Consider the following 12,093-nt stretch of genomic DNA (forward strand, 5'->3'; position numbering starts at 1 on the left):
GAAACCGGACATCGCTTAGTGTGCCCTCTCGCTGTAAAAAGCTGTGCAGCTTCAGGTAATGGACTGGCTCTGCTGTAGGCATAATGAGGCAGATGTGAGGCGTTTGTGCTCCGTGGATCTCTGCCCTAGTTCCTGTTTTCAACCTCTGATGTGTAACAGACCCAAACAGGGCTCTGAGTCTGTCAGGGGGTCTGAGATCTACCGTATCAACAGAGCAATCCCATAATGCACAGCAGGCTATGGTGCATTTTCTGAAATATAGTAACTTTATTCTTGTAATAGCCTATTATCACTTTATTTTTCACAAAATATCACAACTCCTCCAAATCTCAGAGAACACAGATGAGTTACATTATGAATGTGCATAAAGTGATGAACATAAGCAGAAATCTTGCTCAAACACATCTGAAATATTACATTCCATAGTTTTATTAATTCATTAAAATGAATAATGCATAATTGAGGTGAATATTTGTCATATGCACATTTACGGAGGTTACTTCCTAAACAAAAGATGCAAAAGAGGAGGGAAGAGGAAATTATGTGTAAGCTACACGTGTGCTGACTCAGATATCATTAGAAAAGTCGATCCAAAGGACAATAATACGTGGAAAGCAATACAGAATGCCTGAGAGCTTTACTGAAATATGTTCCATTATGATTTTATATTTTACATAAATGTATTTCCAGCATTCAGAAAAAGGTAGAAATATGGGCATAAAAATTCACCAGAATGCATGAAATGAAGTGTTTATTGCTCAATATCTTCAGGGGGTGGACCCTTGGCCTTTGGGTTGCCCGGCCAGTTATGATTAGGCCAAATGTTGGTGCATGTTAAGCATGTCTTGTTGACTTGTTGATAAGCCTACTGATGTTCAGTGATTTTAAAAGTAACCTCAATTAGGCCCGCATGAAGTTGTAAATTTTTTGCGGTGGCAAAGAATCGTTTATGAATGCACTTTTAAAAACGTTGTGAAAATAAAATGTCTTCAAATACAATATAAAAAAATACTTACATTTTATAAGTTATAAGTATTTAAACTCATTATTGCCTGGAACACACAAAAGATGGCTTTTACTGCAGAGGTGTGTGTGTGGGTACTACCTTATCTACTCTAAGGGGAAATTTGAAAACCCCTGTGCTAGAGAACCAAGGTCATTGCTTGCAGAAGAACAAATGTGACCATTAAGGTAAACTTAATAAAGTTACTGAAACAAACAACATGTAGCTTTTTAGAACAAGAAAAAGATGCATTTACCTTTATGTGTTTTTTTTTTTTAATTTGATGGTAAATTATTAAAAGCCAGCAGCTTGTGGTGTTTCAGTTGGCACAATTTGCAGCACATTGTAACAATAATTCAGGCTGAGTTAAGTTCCTGATCACCCTGTCGGGGTTGTATTTGCTATAATAACAACCGCCTCGCTCTACATTATCCCTCACGTATATTCCCATCCAATTAGATTGAATTTGGTATTGATGACGCAAAAGTTTAGTGGTCTTAAAGGTATGGTGCAAAGTTTCTGCCTCCTCCATGAGGAATTCAAAGTAATGACAACAAAACTGTTGGTGCGTCCACATGATACAGTTGTTAGTAGCCAAGGAGGACACGGAGGATTAAAAAAAAACATGATGGCCTCTGCAGAAGAAGTCATTATCTTCAAGCAACTTCAGTTACATTTAGCGGAGAAAAGGTGACTGTGAGCTGGGTGCTGGTCACCGTGAGGTGACAGTCCTTTCCGCAGTCGTTGCAGTTAAGTTCAGGCGACAAAAAGTGCCTGTCCTGCAGCAACAATAGCTTAGGCACCAAAATGACTAGTTGAGATTAGAAATAAGATTGTTAAGATCAAAACACCGGTCCCCTTAAGTAGTACTCGGGACACAAACACCCGTCTGGGTGAAAGTCTGCTCCTTCTCCCGCAATACAAACTTTGCTCTACTGCTTGAATGTCCTGTGTTATGTGTCTCGTCTCCTCCCTGGATGCAAAGAGGCAGCGGAGCCGTTCCCTTCCTCCTGAAGTCAATCACCCTATCTCTGGTCTTATCCACGTTCAGCAGCAGGCGGTTCTTACCAGACCTCTCCGCAGAGTCATCCACCAGCGCTCTGTACTCTCCCTCCTGTCCATCCCTTATACACCCAACAAAGTCAGAGTCATAGGAAACGTCTGTATGTGACTGTGAGTCGGCGACAGATACAGTTAACATTCATTAGGGTTAAGGAGACAAAAAGTGAGCGTTATGCGACAACAAAAGTTCAGTTCTGCACCAAAACGACTACTTAAGTTTAGAAAAAAGATCGTGGCTTGGATTAAAAAAGTCCCAAGAAAGTCTTTGGTTTCCAAACTCCTTTTCCTGGTTTGAAAGTCCTGTGTTTTTACACCCACCTGTCCCAACCTCAGCTGTATTCTTATACAGGAGCAGTCAATGTGGTGAATAAAGCAAAAAATAACATGGAATGCATGCAAATTACATTGCTTAACTTTTCATAGCTTTTTGAAAGTATTGTTCATGAGAACAGGCTGCTGTGTGAGACAGGAGTCACTGCCATCCCCATGGCAACCTTTATATGCATTTGGTTACACAGAGCTAAATGTGGGGATGTTCAGAGCTAGACTGGGTGACATCACAGCCTAGAGTGGAGGGGAGCTAAATCAATTTTTAACTCTTTATTCATCATACATCAGACAATAGCCTTTACTCACCAATTATCTCTCACTGAGACACACACACACACACACACACACACACACATACACACACACACACACACACACACACAAACCAAATAGCAGGCGCACTGTCAACATTTCTTGCGAAATGTTTTAACATGCAATGAAATGCATTGTTGCTTCTACTTTTGACAGCTTTTGCAACAGTACAGTTGCTACAACCTTACACACCTGACTAACTCAGTAGTGTAAGTTGTGTAACAGATGCTTTACATTTCATCCATTTTTACTGATGAGGTTTTTATGCAGCTTTGGTTACATGATGAGGCCACAGTGAAGTCCTGAGAAACTCTAACTGTGATCCAGAGCTTTACAAATAAAAACACTTGTTACAAAAACTTTACAGATCTTGGCTAAGACAACAGAAGCCCAGCTGTATGCAGTGACAGATGTAACATGAATGTGGTTACAAGCTTGTCTTTCTCATGATTCTCATGCTGAGCCTGTAGTCCATCTGACATCTCTTGTGAGCTACCTCCCTGCTTTGCAGAGACTCTCCAGGCCATCTGTGGAGTGGATACCTCCCACTGCAAATTCCTCACAGCAAGCCAAACCAGGCCCCTTGTTCATGTGACCAGGAACACCGGCTGGTATTTTAGAGTGACCTCCAAAACTCAGCACAGGGCAGAAGGGCAATGGCTAGATGCATGAATGCATAAGTCTGTACATGCACCAATGCTGTCTCCTCTGCCCCAGGTCCCTCTCTCTGTGGAGCGTGGGAGTCAGTGTTGACTCTTCCTCTTTTTCCTGCCAACAGTAACAGGTTGAGCTCCCACTCTCTGGGGCATCAAGATCTCTGCAAATTTATAATATAAATTGTAAATATTTGGTTAGCAAAAAAATCTGTCAAAATTCCAATAAGACACTCATCAAGTAAACTTGGTGAGCTCCCTACAAGTATTAACTCTAGTCCGAGTATTGTGTAAACGTCCAAATCAAGACTAAATTACTGGTTCACTGCATGTCAGGTGGATTTGATTCAATTATACTCTTAACGTTAAGCCTGTAAACTTAAGTAGGTTAAAAAAGTTGACCTTTTTGAAACCAGGCCCTTATGGGGAGAACCAGGGACACTCTCCTTGTTATTAAACTCTTTGACATTTGACAAACTGAATGATTAGTCACAAGAACGAAAGTCAAATAAATCAACAACGATAAAATAGGAATTTTTAGTTGCAGACTAGGCTATATCCTTGACGTTCCACTTCCGGGATTGCTCCGGTGCCGCGGGAAATTCCGCGGGATGCATGTCTTTTCCGTTGTCTTCCTTTTTTTGTGTGGATTTCTGAGGACTATGGTTAACTGCTCCTCAGATCTCTTCAGGGTAAATCCAGACCGGTAGCTAGACTATCTCCAATCTGTTTTCTCTCGCACGACTATTTTGCAGCGGCTCCGTCCAGAGCTTAGCGCCACCCACGATGATTGTGATTGGTTTAAAGAAATGCCAATAAATCAGAGCACTTTTTTCTCCCTAGCCAGACCTTCCTCCGCTTTGCAGCGTGCGGATGGTCTAACAAAGCGAGACTAGATAGAGACCTATGTTTTCTTGGCAAACACTTTTTCACACCACTGTAGGAGGGACGGAGAGGGGATTTTGGGGCGAAATAGATGTAAAACTTTTGGGTGAAGCAACTATTTCTAGCCCGTTGCAGCGTAATTCTTTGTGCTTTGTCTTATCGTTTTTGTTTAACAAATATTTGTGTTAATCTTCCATTGGGGCCAAGCCTCCTTCTTCAGAGATTCAACAAACACGTAGTTAGTTAATTCTAACAATAGCCAAATTTACGTGCACAATTGCTCAAAAGGTGTTTCATGGTATGTACCCTAAAGGGGACATGCATTTATGAAATGCTTCAAGCATTGATGGCAACAATGCCTTGAGAAGAAAATCACTCACATTAAGGCCAGGTTCATCATAGGGGTACTAGTTGGTTTATGTAATAATATAGATGCCATGTGAATTCTGCTGTAACCTGTGTACTTGAAGGAGAATTCTGGTCGATTTCAACACGTAGCTCTGTTGTTTGACAATCTGAAGTCCTGTCAGTAGAGAGAAAAATGAAACCAACGGGTTCTGCCTACACAGTGTTATCCCCCTGTTAGAGTTATCATCCAACAAGCTTAAACACGGCAAGTTCTAAATGTGTTTTTAGTCTAAATGTGTTTTTAGTCTAAATGTGTTTTTAGTCATCTTAAAAATGTCATTACTTATAGCTCAGTTGGTAGAGCGGGTGCCCATGTATGGAGGTTCACTCTTCGACGCAGCCGGCCCAGGGTTCGAATCCGGCCTGCGGCCCTTTGCTGCATGTCACTCCCCCTCTCTCTCCCCTTTCATGTCTTGAGCTGTCCTATCAATTAAAGGCCTAAAATGCCCAAAAAATAATCTTTAAAAAAAAAAAAAATGTCATTACTTGTGCCTACCCATGTGAAGTGATTCATTCTAAATGAACACAGTGAATCTCACTGTAGTAGATGTGACAGAATGTATGAAAGTTGTACTAATTCAGCTGTGTTTAGTTCCTGCATTGAGACACCAGTTAGAGAGTTTAGGGACCATCTAAAAACTACAACACAGAAAAGAGATACAACAAAAATATGTAGGTTATCAATTTAATGATTAAATAAGGTATTGTCTCCAAACTTACCTCTATTATAACTTGTCTCCTGCTAGTTGTTCTACAGCACTTACTTTATGTTTGTATCTCTTTTCAGTGTTGTAGTGTAGACGGTCCCTAAGTCTTACCCTCTCGACACAGGAACTAAACACAGCTGAATTAGCACAACTTTCATCCATTTCTGTCACATCTACTGCAGTCAGATTCGCTGTGTTCACACGGAAGGAATCAATTCAGATGGGTAGGCACTTTTAACCCTTGTATGGTATTCACGTCAAATTGACCCATTTCAAATTTTTACAAGAAGAAAAATGGTAAAAGTTACAATTTTTATACCTGAAATCAATGGCCTTACCTTATTTTCTGTGCTAAACATGTATTCCTGACTCAATTCAGAAAATTATTCTGGATATGACCACTTATATTTTTTCCAAGATAAGAATGATCACATAGTGGATTTTTTTAACATGAATTATAATGAATCACGCTTCCATTTTTAATTGTGCTCTAGTAGAGACTGATTACATTCCCTAAACATACAGAATGTTGTCTCAATTGTTTGAAATTGAGATAAAGACAATGTTTAAAGACAACATTTGTTAATAGATTATAAAGTTTGAAGACAATACAAGGGTTGATGCCATTTTGATCATGATTAGAGTCTAAAAAACACATTTAGAACTTGCCCTTTTTAACCCTATTGGGTGCTAACTCTAGCAGGAAGATAACATGGTGTAGGCAGCACTGATTGGTTTAATTTTACTGATTACTGATAGACCTCCACATTTACAAACAACAGAGCTACGTGTTGAAATCGACCGGAATGCTCCTTTAATAGGGACTTTGAGGCAAGAAGCACAGAGGGGAGCAATCTTTGGCCTACAGCCCCCTAACAGATTACTCTGATAAGGTGTCATCTGAACATGCCATAGGGGCAAATTCCTTAGTCTGAAGAACTCTGGCATCAGGATTTCTCGGTATAGCAACTTAATTGTTATCTAAATGTAAGTTTATAGCTGCACTAATCAATATTATAGCAATGGATCAAGTTTCTATGTGTACTGTAAATGTGACCACTTGTAGTGACGAACCCCCAGAGAATTATTACCAACTCTGCAGTTTCCCTTAGCTCCAAGGGAGCTTTAGCATCTTTCAACTCATTGTTTTGGTTTTAGAACACAAAACTTCACTCTCATCAACATTTTTTCCAGTTGTATCTTACAATGTCACTGCCTACTATAATTAGGGATCCTCTTATTATTATTATTTTGAATCTCGTGGACAGTGAAAACATTGACTCCAGCTATGCAATGACACACAAGAATAAGCATATTGTCAGAGTCCGAACTCTGAGAGAAACATGTCTTGTGGCTGATTGTTGTTTCAGAAATAAATAATTATTCAGCCTTCGCTGAGCCAAACTCCTGTTGAAAATGCATTAGAGCTGGAGGTCCATGGGGGTCGCGGGTGTGTAATATCTCACTCTGCCTTGGCACAGTGGGATGGAAATATGTGTATTGTCCCTGATAATAAGGCTGAGGCCTAACTGTCCCTGATGGAGCCCACAGCTGTTTCCATCAGCAGTCAGACATACTGGAGATGGAACCCTAAAATAGACCACAGATACTGTTAGCAAGGACTAAATGCTAACAGGGGAACAGACAGGCACATGAATTGCAAATATGGAAAAAATCAATGGAACACACATATTTACACATTATCACTAAATGTGGAAATTACCGCTGTGCTGAGACCAAAAAATAGGTTACGTGCAGAGCACAGCACTGGGAAATCTTTTCATTCATTCAATGAGACAGCAATGACAGTATGATCTCACAAACAGGCAAAGCGAAAATGGAATCCATTTCCCATGCCCCTTTGCAACCTCACCCTGTCAGCAACACCTGTTAGGCACAAGCACACGCACTGAGACGCACCCTCTTTCCAACAGAAGACAGCACTATTGTTGCCAGTGTACAAATTGCCTATTTTATGAGCAAACAAATGGATTCTAATGACAGCAGCTGTACATCCGCATACTGTGTGTGTGTGTGTGTGTGTGTGTGTGTGTAGGATTGCTGTGACTCGGACCAGGGTAGGGCGCATTAGATGATGCAGATCTCAGTGTGCAGCAGCAGGTAAACCTGCTCACTCCTCTTTCTATGTGATACATTATGCTTCACACACACACACACACACACACACACACACACACACACACACACACACACACACACACACACACACACACACACACACACACACACACACACACACACACACACACACACACAACCACACACACACACACACACACACCACACACACACACACCTTTACTCCCCTGAGGTTGTATCAAAAGCTCGTTTACAACCAGCATTAGGACATGGTGTTTTAATGCAACACAAACAGGTACAGTGGATGCATGCAAATCAAAAACAGTGACTGGGGGCACCCGGATAGCTTACTTGGAAGAGCAGGCGCCCATATATAGAGGTTTACTCCTCAACGTAGCAGGACCGAGTTCGACTCTGATCTGCGGCTTTTTGCTGCATGTTATTCCCCCCCCTCTCTCCCCTTTCATGTCTTCTGCTGTCCTGTCAAAATAAAGGCTGAAAATACCCCAAAAAAGTATAAATCTGAGACACACCTTCAAATAAGTACTTGTTGTGCTTTATTCTCTCTTCTTTTAAGATACAGGTGCTCATTTCTCAAAAAGCCTATTAAAAAGTACATTTACTCAAGTACTGTACTTAAGTACACAAATGTGGTACTATGATGCCACTTTCTACTTCTACTCTGCTACAGCTCAGAAAGAAGGCACTTTTTACTCCACTACAGTTATCTGTTACAGCTTTAGTTACTAGTTACTTTAGTTACTCCACTACATCCATCTGGCAGCTTTAGTTACTAGTTACTTTAGTTACTCCACTACATTCATCTGACAGCTTTAGTTACTAGTTACTTTAGTTACTGGTTACTCAACTACATTCACCTGACAGCTTTAGTTACTAGTTACTTTACAAATTAAGAAGTTTGTACACAAAACACATAAAGCTTATAAAATATATTTTAATATAAATTACTCTAACGTTACCCAACAATATAACGGCCAACAAGTACAGCTGAAATGATTAGACCATTAAATTGAGGATTTTACTGCATTGAGTACATTGAGTACATGTACTTTTAATACTAAAAATACATGTTCCTAATGTTCCATATTTTTACTTAAGTAACATTTTCAATGCAGACCTATTACTTGTAATGTTTTACAGTGTTGAACTGGTACTTTTACTGCAGTAAGGGATCTGAATACTTCTTCCACCATTGATAGAAAGATACTGAATGCAGGACTTTTACTTGTAAGAATATATTTCTTTTTACATTATTGCCATTAAAGGAAAGAAGCTAAATACTTTTTACAACTGTAGGGTGAAGTCGCTTGGCCACCAAACGGTGAGCAGTGGAGCAAGCTTACACTCTAGTGTTGGAAAACAAGAACAACCTGAGAAGACAGGAGCCTACTGTTTCAACAGCTTTCTCCCTCAACTCCAAAATATGTATACTAAAGATATTTTTACTAACCATTTTCAGAAGCATTCTACAGTCAGGGTTTCTGTAGGTTTCACCAAGTCAAATTGAAGACATTTTAAAACCTTTTTAAGACCATTATGAATGAAATGTAAGACATACACAACATTAAAAACAAAACAAAAAACATCAGCAGTCAGTCTAAACATTGCCGGAAACAATTCTCGGATTTCCCCATTCGCATCATAGGACTGGCAAATTATTTATTTTAAATGTAATAACAATTAAAGGTGGCCTTGCGATTAGAACCTCATATAACTACGTTGATTAAGAGTGACCAGACGTACGGTGGCCGACAGGGGCAAAAGCCCTGCAACTTCAGAAAACACATGCAAATAGGCAAAACACACGCAAATTAAGAAAACAACTTCATTAATTTGACAATACATGCGCAGCATTCAGCAAACGCGCTGCATATACACAAACGCGATGCATATACACACAACACAACCAAATACACAAACTGAACTGGGCACCTGAGCATTTTGATTGCATTAACGTTAGTTTCCTCTTCTCTGAATCGTCTCTACATATGATAGAACACAGTATTGATCCGCGAGGTAACTTTGCATAAGAGGAAGGAGCATTAGATATGCTCAAGAACAAATAAACATCAGGGAAAGGTGACAAGGCAAGAAAGAGAGGTTAAATAAATAAACAAAACACAGGGTACACCTTAATATACAGAGATATAAGATCAGCAGACAATAAACTTTTCACATTCCTCTGATGTAACCTTTCTCTTTATTTAGTGATGATCGCTATGTGTAATGTTTGTTACTTAGATGATTTAGTTAATTCATCATATCAATGTCAATATTTCAGACTTCCAGCCTTTGTCCCTTTTCAACAACACCAAGCACCAGAGCACTGTTCAAGTGTTTTGTGGCTCATGCAGCAAAAATGTAGTTTTTGGCAGAAGCAGAAGACAACAGTAAGTAGATTGATTATATGTGTTTTTGATCGTAAAAAGGGTTCAACACACCACACTGTTTTGAATACTAATTAGTAGCAACACACAATAGCTCATACATATTTTGTTTAAAATATGAAGAGGTCATGATTGGATTTGACTGATTTATTTCAACATTTTAACAGCTTCTATAATAATGTAGTAGCTCTTGGTATATAGAATTAAATATTAAATCTGAATCAGATTTTGAGCCAATTAAGGGCAAGAAGAGTTTGTTAGTCTCACTGCCATGGGCAAGAAATAGTTCTTATAGCATGAGGTTTTGATCATGATAGACCTGAAACTTTTACCAGAGGAAAGGGGTTAAAACAGATGTCCAGGATGGGAGGGACCTGCCCTAATTCTCCTGCACTCCTGGTTCTGGATAAGTCCTGAGGAGATGGCAGACTGCAGTTGAGTATCTTCTCTGAAGACCGGATGATGTTATGGAGCCTGTCCTTGTTATAAATGTTGCTTTTTAATATTTTTCTCCCTTTATGTTTGTCAGGGTCAGCATCAGACAGCCCCACAGAAGAGGATCTGATTAGAAAGTATTTCCATAATGGCTACAGCTACGATGAAAATTTGGATTTCCTGGCAACAACTCACAATATGAAATAAAAAGAACATAAAGCTGTTTGCAAAGTCTTCAACAGTGCAAATGTACATTGTTATTCTATAGTAGGCCTGTCCATTTTCCTCCTTGTATTTCTGCATTGTAAAAGGGGGGGGTTTGTTCCTGGGATGTTTCTAACTTCCTGAGCATCAGGGTACAATAAAACATGTGAACCATCTTCCAAATCCTGGTTAAAATCTTTCAGCTTCTTTACAGCAGCCAACAGCTGATCAGATGACCATTCAGGTTGAATATCAAGGGGAAGGGACTTCCCTGCCACAGGTTTAAGGGAATCACCTGTCATCTTCATAACTCCAACATAAATCTGCAGAAAGTAAAGGAAATGGAAAATGTCACTAAATGTGAGCAATATATTTAATTATAATAGAAACAATGTTAAAAATAGCATACCTTTGCTAATTTCTGTTTCTGTTCCTTCATCATCAATATTTCCTGCAGAGCATTTTAGAACACATTTAATATGCTAGTTATTGAAGTAGACAAGCCACGTAGTGCCGAGGTGGACAGTATTTCAATAAAAGAACACAATTTAAAATTTCAAACCAAGTCTTCTAACTACTGATTTTTCTGTAATACAACTAAAAATCTATTTACCAGCACTAGGCTGTGCATTAGCATGTGCACTGGTTGTGGGCATCTCCTCAGGGACTTTGTTTGCCACATCTTTTAGAAATCTGATGTTTTTGCCTCACGCACAACATAACCCAGGGGAAGCTGTCAAGGCAGATCCACAATATGGACAGTACATCTGTGGGGGGGAAACAACAAAAAGACAAAAGCTTGCAAGTTAATATCAGAGAGAGTGGATATTTTGTCTATACAAAAAAGTGTCTGCTGATCTTCTGTATATGGATGTTTACCCTGTGTTCAGTTTAATTCTGTCACCTCTTTTTTCCCTTGTCCCTGCTATTTATGATCTATGCTCTCTTCCCCTCTCCATCTTCCTATTTTGTCTTAATGTCCTTTCTCTGCTTCCTTTCGTCCTTCATCTTCACATTTTATCCCTGTTTTCTTCAACCCTTCTCTCTCATTCTCATCTCCCTGTGCTCTCTCTGATATTTATCTACTCTCTGCTTCTCTTTTTGCCCCTTAAACGTAGATTAATTTACATTTATTTTTTCATACCTTCTCTACTCTCCTTTTTCCCTTTCTTCACTCCCAGTTTTCCTCTCTCCACCTTCCTCTTATGCAAAGTTACCTCGCGGATCAATACAGTATTCTATCATATGTAGAGAGGATTCAGAGAAGAGGAAACTAACGTTAATGCAAACACTCAGGTGCCCAGTTCAGTAGTTAGTTCTCCTTCCCACTGCGGACTAACGTTAGCGATGAAAGATCAGGCACACAATGTTGTCACTAGCAAACTATTGTAGAAGTCAGTCTCAACACCGCAGCTAGCTACGTAAACCTGTTGCTCTTTTAAAATACTGTAAAAGAGGAGGGCTAAATGTTAAAATGAATACTAACCTTGTTATGTCGCCGCTATCTTCACTTTTGGTCCCGTTTCAAAACAAACCGCTCATCAGCTCGCTCGCTCTCTCTCGGTCCGTGGAGTCGAAAATCAGCT

The 12,093-nt window shown here is 39.6% G+C and overlaps 1 long non-coding RNA gene across 1 annotated transcript; it reads right to left on the bottom strand.

Moving 5' to 3' along the window:
- Window positions 1-8,471: 8,471 nt before the first annotated feature.
- LOC116672911 (uncharacterized) lies at window positions 8,472-12,078 on the bottom strand. The gene is made up of 4 exons (XR_004327680.1): window positions 11,994-12,078; window positions 11,121-11,274; window positions 10,917-10,958; window positions 8,472-10,830 (listed from the first exon to the last, which is right to left on the bottom strand). It is a non-coding gene; the product is annotated as an uncharacterized LOC116672911 (long non-coding RNA).
- Window positions 12,079-12,093: the final 15 nt, after the last annotated feature.

This window comes from Etheostoma spectabile, chromosome 23, assembly GCF_008692095.1.
Source record: "Etheostoma spectabile isolate EspeVRDwgs_2016 chromosome 23, UIUC_Espe_1.0, whole genome shotgun sequence".
In the NCBI taxonomy this organism is placed as follows: Eukaryota; Metazoa; Chordata; class Actinopteri; order Perciformes; family Percidae; genus Etheostoma; species Etheostoma spectabile.